Below are 15,000 nucleotides of genomic sequence, written 5' to 3'. Positions count from 1 at the left end.
ACTATTGTACAGGAAAACAAGGAGAAAGGGAAGGAAACTGCAGGAAGGAAGAGAAGAGACGCCAGAGAGGAGGAAGAGGAAGGGGAAAAAGAACAGGAGAAGGAGGAGGAGGAAGAGGAGGAGGAGGAGAAGGAGGAGGAGAAGGAGGATATATATTTTTAACAAAAGAGCTTGATCCTTCCATTGGAAAATCCTACGCCTGATTAAATCCTCCTCCTCCTCCTCCTCCTCCTCCTCCTCCTCCTCCTCCTCCTCCTCCTCCTCCTCCTCCTCCTCCTCCTCCTCCTCCTCCTATTCCTCCTTTGCGTAAACAATTGCATAATCATGGGGACTTTTAACCTTTCAGTGACGAGGTGGGCGAACCATTGACTGCCAGTGCCTATACAGGTCACCAGCTCTACAATAACATACTTGAAAGCTCCCTCCACCAACACATTGAGCATCCGACGAGAGGTAACACTTTCCTTATTATTTTTCTAACAGATGCTGAAAATACAGTCAAATACATAGGAATGAGACCATATTTCAGCTCCAGCAATCATCGCAGCCTGCTTTTTCACTATTAACTTCGACAAAGCTGAAATGAACTAACGTAAAGAAAAGAGTGTCTGACTATCGGTGTTCTAACTATAGAAGACTTCACTCGCAGCTTGCACTCAGTAACTCGACTAAACTGCTGGAAACACTAGACCTGCATGAAGCGTGGGAAGTGTTAACTAAAACAAGTAAATAAATAAAACAAAAATAAATGAAATAACAAACACCAAACCGAAATGGTGGAATAACGAAATTAGATGATGTCTTCTAGCAAAGAAAGAAGCGAATGCCACAAGTATAAATCAATACAACATGATAATGACAAATTGGAGCACGACAGATTGCACAGACAAACAAAAAAAAGATAAGATGAAGCAGAAAATGTGTTGAATCTCGGATTGCAAACTCTTGTAAAACTATACCAAAAATGAATTATTGCTATGTAGAATCTAAAAAGAGTCTTGGCCTCAACAATTGGTCCACACCAAACAGAAAACGGCAACCAAACAGAAAACGAAATAAACACGGAGAACACCCTAAACGAATACTTTTCAACAGTCTTCACGACTGAAGATGTTCAGGGCAGCCTGCCTACAGCCGCGCCACAGACGCATGGCACCACACTGACGGACTTCACGATTACAGAAAATGAGATTCTCTCAGTCATGAACACCATGAACGTAAACAAAACATCTGGGCCAGACAAATTAACACCCAGGCTTCTTTTAAAGAAGCAAAAAATGACTTCATGGAACCGCTTACGATTTTATTCAATAAAACTATTAACTAGCTGGGAAAGTCCCCCACTAATGGAAGCTAGCAAATGTCACGCCCATTTTCAAAAAAAGGAAATGAATCACTCCCAGGTAATTACAGACCAATCAGCCTTACTTCAATAATGTGCAAGCTGATGGAAACGGTAATCAGAGATAAGATTGTTAAATACTTACAATGAAATAAAATAATGAAAATGCACAACACTATTTTAGAAACAAGCTCTCTTGCTTAACAAACTTACTAGCATTCTTTTATGAAGTATGTAACTCCTATGACGAAACAAAAGCAATTGATATAATTGATCTTGATTTCCAGAAAGCTTTCGAAACTATCCTGCATAAGAGGCTAACCAGCAATGTAAAAGTTCATATCCGGAAATACCCTGAAGTGACTGGGAGACTCACTCTGACAGAAAGCAGCGTGCTGTTATCAGTGAAAAAGAGTCATAATGGCAAACTGTAAATAGCGGTGTTCATCAAGGCTCTGTACGAGGCCCAGCACTTTTTATGATAATTATACAAAATGATACTGATGAAGGAATTAAGTGCAAAATAAGTAAATTCGCGGACGACACCAAATAATGAGTAAGTAACGACAACGTCGCTACTGCAAGAACTTTGGTGTGACATCAACAAACTAACATGCTGGGCTGAAGAATGGCAGATGAAATTTATTATAGAAAAATGCGAAGTCCTTCACATCGTGAATAACAATTAAAGTGATAAAAACACACCTTCAATCTACGGTTTTATTCTAAACAAAACAATGCCATATCTGTAAAGAATGCATAACAAAAATAATGGTACCTGACAAACGTTTAAGGTAACATCATGCACAAAGAAAACACACAAACACATACACACAACACAACACTACACAGAAAACTGAATTGTTCAGTTTGCGTGGCCACGTTCCGCCGTAAGTGACATTCCAGCCATACAACTGCACCAGTTTGGGTCGCAACGCTTCGAACGAAACTGTTCCAAACATCATAATCATTCACTGATGCAGACCCGACACTGGTACGAAACATTCACACGAAAACAATGTTCAAGCAAAATATGAAATAAATGGCAAGTGCTGAAAATGAAAAAAGATCTTGGTGTTGTGTTGTCTTAAGCCGAGCCAACACTGCGCACAAACACAGTAGGGTTCATTCTAAAAACTTTTGAATTTAAATCAGAAAAGGTTATACTTGCTCTATATAACTCAGCGGTGCGTCCTCAGCTCGAATGGTGTATGCAGTTTTGTTCATATTACAAAAAAGACATTGAAAACTGGAAAAGATAGAGCGTAGAGTGACTAAAATGATCCCAAGATTGAGAAACAAGCTGTATGAGGAGCCACTATTCAGCTTAACGAAGCGCAAGATAAGAGAAGGCCTAATTGAACGTTTGTGATAGTGTCCTTTTACGTCTATTCATTTTATATTTATATATCGTAATAAGTCTTTTTTTTTATCATAACAAGGAACAATGGATTTAAAATTACATTATTATTATCTATTTATACCATGTACTTCTTTGTATTCATTGTATGTGTGTGAGTGCTTTGCAATACGTTTCTCGTTACTCTCGCGTCTCGCTTTGTATGATGGGAGTCTCTGTATGTTCCCGCTCGCCCGTAGCGTCCTTTCTCAGTCGTGGGCTCTGCTCTCTACTGGACACCCACGCACTCGTTCACACCGTCTTGTGGTCCTGTACACTGCTTTATATTAATACAGAAAGAGTTGCCACCACATTAATTTGGTCTCATCTGTACACCAGTTGTGTTCACCTGGTGCCTTCACCACTACACGTTAAAAGTTTTTTTTTTTTTATCATTGATCATTCTAACATAACAAGGAACAATGGATTTAAAATTACACCCAAATGCTTCAGATCTCACGAGGCCAAACACTTTTCTTTATCAGAATTGTTAATATCTGGAATCAGCTTCCATCAGAAATTGCAACTAGCAGTTCTATTACATCATTTAAAAATATGATTGGCAAATATTTCAAAGTTAACCCCCAGCAGCTCTCTTCTTGTCCGAATAATTACACACATAACTTCTAACGTTGTTATTGTTTTGTGTTATTTTTTTCTTTCAGACAGACATGCACAGAGTCTACCGTGGGGTGCAGAGTAGAGTTTCCTTTCATCCTATCAGTGAAAATTCCATGTCAGTTTCACCATACTGCATGGTACTTTTCCCGACTATTTTCCGTGCCAGTGAAAGCTGGACAGAGTGATGGATGGGGAGGAGCCTTCTCCTGTGCTGTCCTTTCTCTCTTCCCAGCAGCTAGTTAGAAGTAGTTACCGAACAGCCTTGAAAGAACCAAAAAGGCTGTTGCTGTTTGGCTTTCTTTTGTATTCCTCCTCCTCCTCTTAATCTTTCTCTTTGTCATCCTCCTCCTAAGATCATTACCTTAAAAAAACAACCAAAAATATCAACAACAAGAACATTGTAAAGAAGTAAAATAAAGTAGTCATTTTTGAAGTAGAGCATAAAACTGGTCAATATAACATGGAGGAGGAGGAGGAGGAGGAGGAGGAGGAGGAGGAGGAGGAGGAGGAGGAGGAGGAGGAGGAGGAGGAGGAAGAGGAGGTCAGTTATTCACCTCATGCCCCATTGGTCTCAGTTCCTTGAATATAAGAAAAGGATCAGTCTCTCTCACTCTCATGCCCCATTGGTCTCTCTTCTCTCTGAATCTAAGAAAAGGATCTCTCTCTCTCTCTCTCTCTCTCTCTCTCTCTCTCTCTCTCTCTCTCTCTCTCTCTCTCTCTCTCTCTCTCTCTCTCTCTCTCTCTCTCTATCTATCTATCTATCTATGTCTCTCTCTCTTTATCTCTTTTCGTATTTCTTCTTTCTTTTGATCTTCTTCCTGTTTATTACGTCTTTCCTTTTATGGTTTCTTGAGTTTCTTTCAGTGTTTATTTCATTCCCTTCCTTTCTTTAGTTATTTTCCTTGTTTTTGTTCCTCTTTATTTTTCTCTTTCGTCTTACTTGTCTCTTGGCTTCATCTTTTTCTTTCTCTTTGTTTTGTTCTTTTGTTCTTCTTTTTGTTCTTTTTTTCGTTGAAAGAGAGAGAGAGAGAGAGAGAGAGAGAGAGAGACATATACATAAAACTTTCCCTTCCGTTTACCTTCTTCCTATTCCTCCTCCTCCATCTTCTCCTCCTCCTCCTCCTCCTCCTCCTCCTCCTCCTCCTCCTCCTTCTCCTCCTCCTTCTCCTCCTCCTCTCATCATGTTCTTTGTTGTCCTTCCTTTGCATTTTCCTGATTATCTAGTTTTTTTCCCCACTACCACCACCATCACCACCTCCTCCTCCTCCTCCTCCTCCTCCTCCTCCTCCTCCTCCTCCTCCTCCTCCTCCTCCTCCTCCTCCTCCAGGGATGAATTCACAAGTGGAGGACACCTAAGGGAGATGAATTAGAGGGAATAGTCTCCTTTCTCCTCTCCTCCTCTGCCTCCCATTTTTTTTTTCTAGTCGAACAATCCAATTTGCTGTAAAGTATTTTCAGATGTATTGGTGGTGGTGGTGGTGGTGGTGGTGGTGGTGGTGGTGGTGGTGGTGGTGGTGGTGGTGGTGGTGGTGGTGGTTGTGGTGAGAGAATTAAAGTTAGAGAAAGAGATAGATAGATAGATAGATAGATAGATAGAGAGAGAGAGAGAGAGAGAGAGAGAGAGAGAGAGAGAGAGAGAGAGAGAGAGTCAACAGAAGAGAGAGAGAGAGAGACAATTAAACCACCACACCACCATCACCACCAACCACCACCACCACCACCACCACCACCACTAGTCTATGTATTCCTGGAACGTAAACACACATTTCTGCACCACCACCCCCACTACCACCACCACCACCACCACCACCACCACCACCACCACCACCACCACCACCACCACCACCACCACCACCACCACCAACGCCACCAGTTCTTTCGTATTCGTCTTCAGTAAATAAGTTGGTCGCTAGCTGGTCCTTCCCTGGCGGGCGTGCGTGACTAGACTTGCCCAGACTATACCGGACTCGGCCCACACTCACCCCAACTCGGCCCACACTCGCCTCGCCGCCCCTCCGTCACCTAAATTGCTCTTGCGGACCCCAGTTTGCCTTATCCCCGCCCTCTTACTTCGTCACCGCCTCCTCCTACTCTCTCTCTCTCTCTCTCTCTTGAAATAGGTGGTGGTGGTGGTGGTGGTGGTGGTGGTGGTGGTGGTGGTGGTGTCGGTGTCAATAATTTATATTTTTTTCCTTTTTTCTATTTTTTTGTTAAATTTTCAGAGCGTTTTTGTTCAACTGTTTCATTATTGGTGTTAACTTTTTTCCTACTACTACTACTACTACTACTACTACTACTACTACTACTACTACTACTACTACTACTACTACTACTACTACTACTACTACTACTACGACTATTATCATTATCATTACTATTGGCACCTTCTCTTCCTGATGGCAAGACAGATAGACAGGTGTCACATCCTCCTCCTTCTCTCCTCCCTCTTTCTCCTCTTCCTCCATCTCCTCCTCCTCCTCCTCCTCCTTCTCCTCCTCCTCCTCCTCCTCCTCCTCCTCCTCCTCCTCCTCCTCCTCCTCCTCCTCCTCCTCCTCCTCCTCCTGCCCGTCACTCCTGTCTTGTTACTGTCAAAGTGGCACGAGTGAGTTTGCTCTCTCTCTCTCTCTCTCTCTCTCTCTCTCTCTCTCTCTCTCTCTCTCTCTCTCTCTCTCTCTCTCAGCTAGTCTGCTCTTTCCCTCACTATATTTTCTTGTTTTCTTTCACTTAAATGAAGAGAGACTAAAGAAAATTTGATTGCGACAAGAATAAAAGTGAATTTCTGACTCTGGGGAAACTTCTGCGCCAAAAATCTAGTGTTACTTTTACTTAACGTGAATAAATGGGAGAGAGAGAGAGAGAGAGAGAGAGAGAGAGAGAGAGAGAGAGAGAGAGAGAGAGAGAGAGAACCAGGTCGTCTCTTCATTTGTAAATACGAGCAGCAGGTCATTTGCATGTAGTCAGAGACAGCTGTTTGATGAAGCCGTGATGACCGCTCAAGTGACCAGCTGGACTCTCTCTCTCTCTCTCTCTCTCTCTCTCTCTCTCTCTCTCTCTCTCTCTCTCTCTCTCTCTCTCTCTCTCTCTCTCTCTCTCACTTCCAAGAAACCGAGTTAAGAAAGAAAGCTCCTCCTCCTCCTCCTCCTCCTCCTCCTCCTCCTCCTCCTCCTCCTCCTCCTCCTCCTCCTCCTCCTCCTCCCTTTAGAAGACAACCTCTCAGCGTGATAGAATAATCTGAAGTGTAAACGTGTCTTTTTTTTATTTTTGTTTGTTTTGTTTATCCTTCTCAAAGTTTCTTAGGCTGCATTAGATTCCCAGGCTCCTTTTAACTTCTTTTTGACTCTCTCTCTCTCTCTCTCTCTCTCTCTCTCTCTCTCTCTCTCTCTCTCTCTCTCTCTCTCTCTCTCTCTCTCTCTCTCTCTCTCTCTCTCTCTCTTTTTTTTTATCTTCAACATCATTATTTCTTCTTCTTCTTCTTCTTCTTCTTCTTCTTCTTCTTCTTCTTCTTCTTCTTCTTCTTCTTCTTTTCTTCCACTTCTATTAATTACTCAAATCCGGCTTCTCTATTTTCCCTCCTCCTTTTCCTCCTCCTCCTCCTCCTCCTCCTCCTCCTCCTCCTCCTCTTCCTCCTCCATTTCCTCCTGCTCCTCTTCTTCCTTCCCTCCTCCTCTTTCCTTTCAGTCTCATTTCTTCATTAGTTACCCTACCATGCCTTTTCCAACTCCTCCTCCTCCTCCTCCTCCTCCTCCTCCTCCTCCTCCTCCTCCTCCTCCTCCTCCTCCTCCTCCTCCTCCTCCTCCTCCTCCTCCTCCTCCTCCTCCTCCTCCTCCTCCTCCTCCTCCTCAGATGTTGACCTAATGAATAGTGTAGTTCCCTCCTAGCTTTCCTCTGTCCTAGGAGCATTTTTCCCCAGTATCCAGGCAGAGGGAAAGAGTGAAAGAGAGGAGGAGGAAAGGAGAGGGGAGAGAGGAAGAGGGTGTAGGGAAAAAAGTACCGAGGGGAAAAAATTGGTGAGGGAAACTAGTGTGTGATTACCAACCTGTTTTTCTGTAAGGGGTGGAAAGAGAATTTTTGATCATTTTGGGGAACTGAGAGAGAGAGAGAGAGAGAGAGAGAGAGAGAGAGAGAGAGAGAGTGAGTGAGTGAGTGTTCTTCCTTGCTCATTATCTCCTTCGTTATCATTAATATCAAAGGTTATCTTTCTTCACTTATATCACTCCCTTCATCATTCACCTGTGTCGCCTCCTCCTTCTCCTCCTCCTCCTCCTCCTCCTCCTCCTCCTCCTCCTCCTTTTCCTCTTCCTCATCAATTGCTTCCTGGTTTCCTTTGATGTTTTATTCGTGGCTCTTCGCGTCCTTCCCTTTTTAATAGTATTTCTAAGAGAGATAAGCTTTGATTAATGATTCACAGACGACGAGGAGGAGGAGGAGGAGGAGGAGGAGGAGGAGGAGGAGGAGGAGGCTTAGAGGTGTTGACTCTTCTCTACCTTTCTAATTTGTACGTGTTTTGTTTTGGCTTTCCTTCACTCCTTCCTTCTTTCTTTTCATCCTTTCCTTGCTTTTTTGTTTCCTTCCTTCCTTCCTTCCTTCCTTCATTGTCTCTCCTTTATTATTTCCTTTTTTCCTTTCATTTTTCTTTCTTTTCTTCATTTCTTCCATCCATCCTTCCTTCCTTCCTTTTTCCTTTGTTTCATTGTTTCTTTGATTCTTTCCTTCATTTTATTTTTTTATGTTTCTTTCCTTTTTCCTTCCTTCTTTACTTCCTTCCTCCATTCCTTCCTTTCTCTTTTCCTGCACCATTGTCTATCTGTCTGTCAGTCCTTTTTTCTGAATAAACAGACAGACAAACATGCCGACATAGATTGAGATAAATACATATATATACATATTATTACTACTACTACTACTACTACTACTACTACTACTACTACTACTACTACTACTACTACTACTACTACTACTACTACTACTACTACTACTACTACTACTACTACTACTACTTTTTCTAAAATACCTCCACCCCATGTTTATTGATGTGTCAAGTAGGGGCTCCACTACTTGGAGGTCATTAGCCCCAACTCTCGCTAATGACTGTGGCATCCAACCATATCTAATACTCTATAATATAAACATTAGTTGTTAGCTATAAATTCACTCTACCTCTACTCTATCTACTCTTATGCCACTCTCCACCACTGTAGCCTCGCAGTCAAGGCCACTTAAATCTGCAGGTACTACTACTACTACTACTAATTCTACTTCTACTTCTATTTCTACCACGACTACTACTACTACTACTACTACTACTACTACTACTACTACTACTACTACTACTACTACTACTACTACTACTACTACTACTACTACTACTATTTTGTATATACTATATGCAATGGGATAGAGACAGATTGACAACAGTGATTATTTCCAATGTACAATCTGTTTTCTATGGTATTACAGCACATACTATATTATTTTTTGATTTTCACATGATCTCTACCCACACACACACACACACACTCTCTCTCTCTCTCTCTCTCTCTCTCTCTCTCTCTCTCTCTCTCTCTCTCTCTCTCTCTCTCTCTCTCTCTCAGCTCCCATTTCAACTTCGCCTCTGCGTCACATTCATCATTTCAGTTTTATTATTTATTTCATTTATTTCTCATATTTCATTATATATTTTCAGTGGCGTCTGTTATTTCGAATTATTACTATGCGTTCATTCGTGCTATTTGAGGGTGTTATTAGTCTACATACTGATATTAATGTTTTTGCATGCCAGAGAGAGAGAGAGAGAGAGAGAGAGAGAGAGAGAGATTTTCATTACTCTTCTCTCCTTTCTTCTTCTTCTTCTTCTTCTTCTTCTTCTTCTTCTTCTTGTTCTTGTTCTTCTTGTTCTTGTTCTTGTTGTTTTTCTTCTAGTTGTTGTTGTTGTTGTTGTTGTTATTCATATTGTTCTTCTTTTTCACCATCATCAATATCTTCTTTTCTTCTTCTTCTTCTTCTTCTTCTTCTTCTTCTTCTTCTTCTTCTTCTTCTTCTTCTTCTTCTTCTTTACTTTTTCTTCTTCTTCTTGTACGATTAATTAACTGGAACGAAAAACAAAATAATTGCTTAAAATCGTTGCTATTTTTTGTACTTTTTAATATATTCTTCACTTTTTATTTTTGTTTGATTATATTCACCTCCGAGATCAGGGTTGAAATGAACGAAACATTGAGAGAGAGAGAGAGAGAGAGAGAGAGAGAGAGAGAGAGAGAGAGAGAGAGAGAGAGAGAGAGAGAGAGAGAGAGAGAGAGAGAGAGAGAGAGAGAGAGAGAGCTCATAAGCTGCGAGTTTGATTAAAAAAAGAGAGAGAGAAAGAGAGAAAGATTGAATGTCGCTGCAAATGGGTTAGGGATTACGAAAAATCATGACATGAAATCCGAATGAAAGTGAAAAATCTAATAATTCTGACAGAGAGAGAGACGGAGAAATGAGAGTGTACTTATGAAAGATTGTGAAACGATGAACACACACACGCACGCACACACGCAAACACGGACTAAATCTCTCTCTCTCTCTCTCTCTCTCTCTCTCTCTCTCTGTGGTAAAGGTAATCGTTCGAAATGTGTGTGTGTGTGTGTGTGTGTGTGTGTGTGTGTGTGTGTGTGTGTGTGTGTTTGCATGACATTTGACACCTCTCCACTCTTAACGAAACCTGTCTGGGCTTTGGTTGTTCAGAGGGCGGGAGGGAGGGAGGGAGGAGATGTTGGTGTGAGCTCGTTGGGTGTGGACCTGTCAGTCTGCCTCTCTGTCTTGCTGTCTGTCTATCTGTCTGTCCCTGAAACTGAAAGGCATCAAGTTACCCTACATAACCCCAATCGTGTATCCCATACCAGAACATGGTCCTTTTATACGTTTGTCTGTGTCCATGTCGCTTTGTAGTAGAAGTAGTAGTAGTAGTAGTGATACCAACAGAAGCAATAACAGTTACAACTAATAGCAGTAAGTGGTGTTTGGTGTAGCAGTAACAGTTAAAGCAACAGTCAGTAACAGTAGCAGTACGAGCAGTAAGCGGTGTTGTCAGGTGTATTAATAGTAGCAGGAAGTGGTGTTGTTTGGCGGTGCAGTAACACTCGGTAGTAGTAAGAGTAGAAAGCGGTGTTGTTGGTGGCGCTGTTAGAGGGGCGGTGAGGTGACGGTCAGGACGTGCTGGAGTGTAAGGCAATGAGGTTTTCAGCTTAATGTAGCAGCGGCAGGGAAACAGCTTACACTAATGGGGAGATACAGCAGCGGTGAGTGAGACAGACGCACACACACATGGAAACACACACACACACACACACACACACACACACACACACACACACACACACACACACACACACAGAATAATGGGATTTAACTCCATTAGGTAACAAGTATTTGGCGGAGGCTTTCAATTGGCGAGGGGAAAAAGCGGGTTTTATTTCGCCTCACTTTGAGTCAACAGCGGCGCTTCTGTCCAAGTAGCGATTGTGGTCAAACGCTGCTGAAATACCTCAACTGTCCACACCGCACCATTCAGGTAGACAGGCGGACAGGGAAACAGGTGCAAAGATACATCCACAGACACATAAACAAATAAAAACGTGGACAGGAAGACACACAGACTCACAGACAGGTGCGAAGTGACGTACATAGCCTGCCAGACGCACAGACAAACAGAAACTTGGACAGGAAGATATATAGACTCAACAGACAGGTGTGTAGAAACATGGACAGACAGGGAGATAGACAGATAAGGAGACAGACATACAGATAGACAGGAAGACTAACATGCGAACAGACAGGTTAACAGATAGGTAGATATACAGACAGACAAACACAGATAAGCTGACAAACAGACAGACAAACAAACAGACAGACAGAACAATAACGTACCATTTTCTAAGATTAATCTGAATATAACCATCACATTTGTAAGTTCACCTCAACCCATATCTAAGTATTTTCTAAGTAATTCTAAAGTAACACACACACACACACACACACACACACACACACACACACACACACACACACACACACACACACAACAAACCACTACCACACATCAAACTCACAACAAATCATTATAAGTAAGTCCGCGGTTCTTATTGCTTTTTCTTTCCCTCTTCCTCCTCCTCCCTCCTCCTCCTCCTCCTCCTCCTCCTCCTCCTCCTTCTCCTCCTCCGCCTTCTCCTCCTCCTCCTCTTCCTCTTCTTTTATTGCGCACTTTATGGCACGTCAAGGGAGGTTTTTTCCCCATCTTTTTTTTAGGGATTTTCAGGAAATACTATACGGTCTTGTCTGAATCCAAACTGATGTCCTCCCCGCCTCGCTATATGGAGTCAATTTATATATGATTCCGCCTCGTTTTCTTTGGATTTATTTACTTGAGTCCCCCCCTTCCTCCCTTCGACGTAAGCAAATAGAAAATGGATGTAGATATGTCTGCGCGCGCGTGCTGACACCCTCTCCCCACCAACACACACACACACACACACACACACACACACACGTTTTCTTCCCTCTCGTGAATATCTTAAAACTTTGAGGCCATTACAAGATTTGACTTAACAAGATATTCACTTCTAGCGCCAATTTGACTAATGTACTAGAATAGGAGGGAAAAATGCCTCGTTCTTACCTTATTTACACTTGTTTCCTATTTCTCTTTCTCTGCTTATAATTTCCATTCCCTTCCTTTCATTCCATCCTATGTTATGTTTCTCCCTCTCTTTTGCTGTCTTTTATTCGTCTACTCTATTTCTCTTTTTCTTCTCTTCGTCTCTCCGTTCCCTTCCTTTTATTCCTCCCTATGTTCTTTTCCTGTTTCTCTTTTGCTCTCTTTTATTCCTCTCTTCTACTTATTCCTTTTCTCATCACCTTTTCTCCTGTTTTTCTTCTCTCTATCTATCTATTCCCTTTCTTTCATTCCTCCCTATGTTCCTTTTCTCCCTCTCTTTTGCTCTCTTTTATTTCCTTTTTTATCATCTATACTCCTTTTTTTCTTCTTCTCTCCATCTTTCCATTCCCTTCCTTTCATTCCTCCTTAAGTATTGTTTCTCCCTCTTTATTTCTCCCGTTTATTCTTCTCTCCTACTTAATTCCTCTTTTCATCATCTATTTTCCTCTTTTTCTTCTTCTCTCCATCTTTCTACAGTCCTTTTATTCCCACGTTTATCATCATACCTACTCCTCTTACTTCATTCGTAAAATTCATAACTTCCTTCTATCTCCTTCCTTTATCACTTATACTATCTATTTCTATCTCCTTATCTCTATTTTTCTATCTTCGTTTTATTTCTAAGTTTATTATCACACCTATTGCTTTTACTTCATTCATAATTTTCCTTCATTTCCTTCCTTTTATCGGCCACTTTATCTCCTTTTTCTTCTTCTCCATCTTTTCTATGCTTTTTTATCAAACCTACTTCTTTTACTTCATTATTTTTTCTTTATTTCCTTCCTTTTATCAACCATACTCTGTCTATCCCTTTCTCCTCCTCTCCATCTTTCTATTTATTTATTCTATCTTCTTTTATTACTCCACTTCATAATTTTGCTTCATTTCCTTCTTTTATTAACCATGCTTCTCTCTCTCTCTCTCATTTTCCTCCCCTTCGTCTTTCTATATGTTTATTTTACCTTCTATTTCTCCATTCATAAGTTCCATGTATTTCCTCTCCTTTATCATACATTCTCCTCTCTCTCTATCTTTCTCCTCTTCTCCATCTTCCCATACGTTTATCATACTAACTATTCTTACTTCATAACTTCCCTTGATATCCTTCCTTTCTTATCCATACTCCCCTTTTCTCTCTCCTCTCTCTCTCCCTCTAGCGTCCCTTATTTCGTCTCTCCTCACCTGACTGCCTTTCAATTCCTCAGCGGTGCCTCTCAGGATCCCAAATTTCGTCCGTAGGAGCCATTAGGGAGCGTCTGAGGTGCCAGGAAGGACATCTACACGGTCTATGTCTCCCCAGGCCACCCTTCACCTCCTCTTCCTCCTCCTTTGCCTTCTCCGTGTTCTCGTCTCCATATCTCCATCTGTCTTGCTGTCTCTCTTGTTCCTCGTTTGTGTTTTTTTTTCTCGTGTTTCTTGTTTGTTTTTTTTTCGATTTTTTTAATTTTATTTTTTGTTTTTTGTTCTTTTCTCTTGTTCTCTTCCTTTTCGTCAGCTTTCTTTTGTGATATTTTTTTCTTGTTCTTGTTCTTTCTCCTTCGTTCTTCTTCTTCTTGTTCTTTTCTTTTTCTTTTTGTGCTTTTCTTGCTTTTGTTTTTCTCTTCTATCACTTTCCATTGGTAGTCATTTTCTTGTCTTTTATGATAGGGAATGATGTCTCCTCCTCCTCCTCCTCCTCCTCCTCCTCCTCCTCTGCAGTCACTTGTGCCGGCTTCCCAGTGGAGGAGGGGGCGGCGCGGCAACCAATCAGCTCGCTTCTTTGCTATTCCCAGCCAATGAAAAACTCGGAAGCTGTAAAACTTGCGCCTCACAAGGATGAAGCAATCAGCTGCTCGCCTCTCACCTCTCTCACTCTCACTCTCTCACTCTCCCACTCTCCCTACCCTTTCCTGCAGTTCCAATCCCTCTCACAGCTCCTCTCTTCTCTCACTTCTTCCTTTAGTCGTCTTTTTTTCTCCTTCTTTCGATCTCTCTCCTCCAGCTTTTTTGCCACTCTCTCTCTCTCTCTCTCTCTCTCTCTCTCTCTCTCTCTCTCTCTCTCTCTCTCTCTCTCTCTCTCTCTCTCTCTCTCTCTGAATTGTTTGCTATGAATCATGTTTGTGTATCTGTTTCCTGGTATTGATTCTCTCTTTTTTCTATCATTCTTTCTATCGTTCTTTCAGTGTTTGCATTTCTCAGGTCTCAGAATTGTTCGTGTTAGTCTTTAATGAATAATGCTTTTTTTTCATCTCTATTTCTACACGCGTGAAATTCCTTAACACAGTGTTCGTTCTGTTGTATTTCATCGTGTTTCTATCAACTGTGTCAATATTTGCACATGTTAAGTGATTTTTTTTTTTTCAGAAGTTTTCGTGTTGATATACTTTCTATCTGTTTTGTGTTTGTATGTATTATTTTTCTACAGTATTCATTCAGTTGCTTTATATTTCAGTGTGTTTCTATCCAATATGTCTTTCATTATATATGTTCGCCGAGTTTCAAATTTGTTCGTGCTAATCGATAAATGTTTTCAATCTTAACGTTTTCTATCTTAATTATTTTGCGTGTACTCAATTTCTTTATGTATTCAAGCGCATAATCCTTCCTGGTGTGTGTGTGTGTGTGTGTGTGTGTGTGTGTGTGTGTGTGTGTGTGTGTGTGTGTGTGTGTGTGTGTGTTGATGCAAACCTTATTTATATTCACCACGGCAAGTTGTAAGTTAAATAAGAGAGAGAGAAAGAGAGAGAGAGAAAAAAAGAGAAAGAAAGAAAAAAAAAAAAAAGAAGCTAAAATGTCACCAGGCAAATTTAGTGACTAGAGCTTAAAAGATTGCGTACGTGTGTGTGTGTGTGTGTGCGTGCGTGCGTGCGTGTGTGTGTGTGTGTGTGTGTGTGTGTGTGTGTGTGTGTGTGTGTGTGTGTGTGTGTGTGTGCGAGTTCAGATAAACTCACTAAACTCGTCCTAAAAAGC

General features: G+C 41.4%; 1 long non-coding RNA gene across 1 annotated transcript in view; it reads left to right on the top strand.

The window, feature by feature from the left end:
• Positions 1 to 15,000, top strand: part of LOC123507556 — a 51,063-nt gene that overhangs the window by 30,703 nt on the left and 5,360 nt on the right. The window lies entirely within an intron of this gene.

Source organism: Portunus trituberculatus, chromosome 22 (genome assembly GCF_017591435.1).
Source record: "Portunus trituberculatus isolate SZX2019 chromosome 22, ASM1759143v1, whole genome shotgun sequence".
In the NCBI taxonomy this organism is placed as follows: Eukaryota; Metazoa; Arthropoda; class Malacostraca; order Decapoda; family Portunidae; genus Portunus; species Portunus trituberculatus.
Note: the sequence above shows the minus strand (reverse complement) of the source record. Positions and strands in the feature narration are given on the sequence as shown.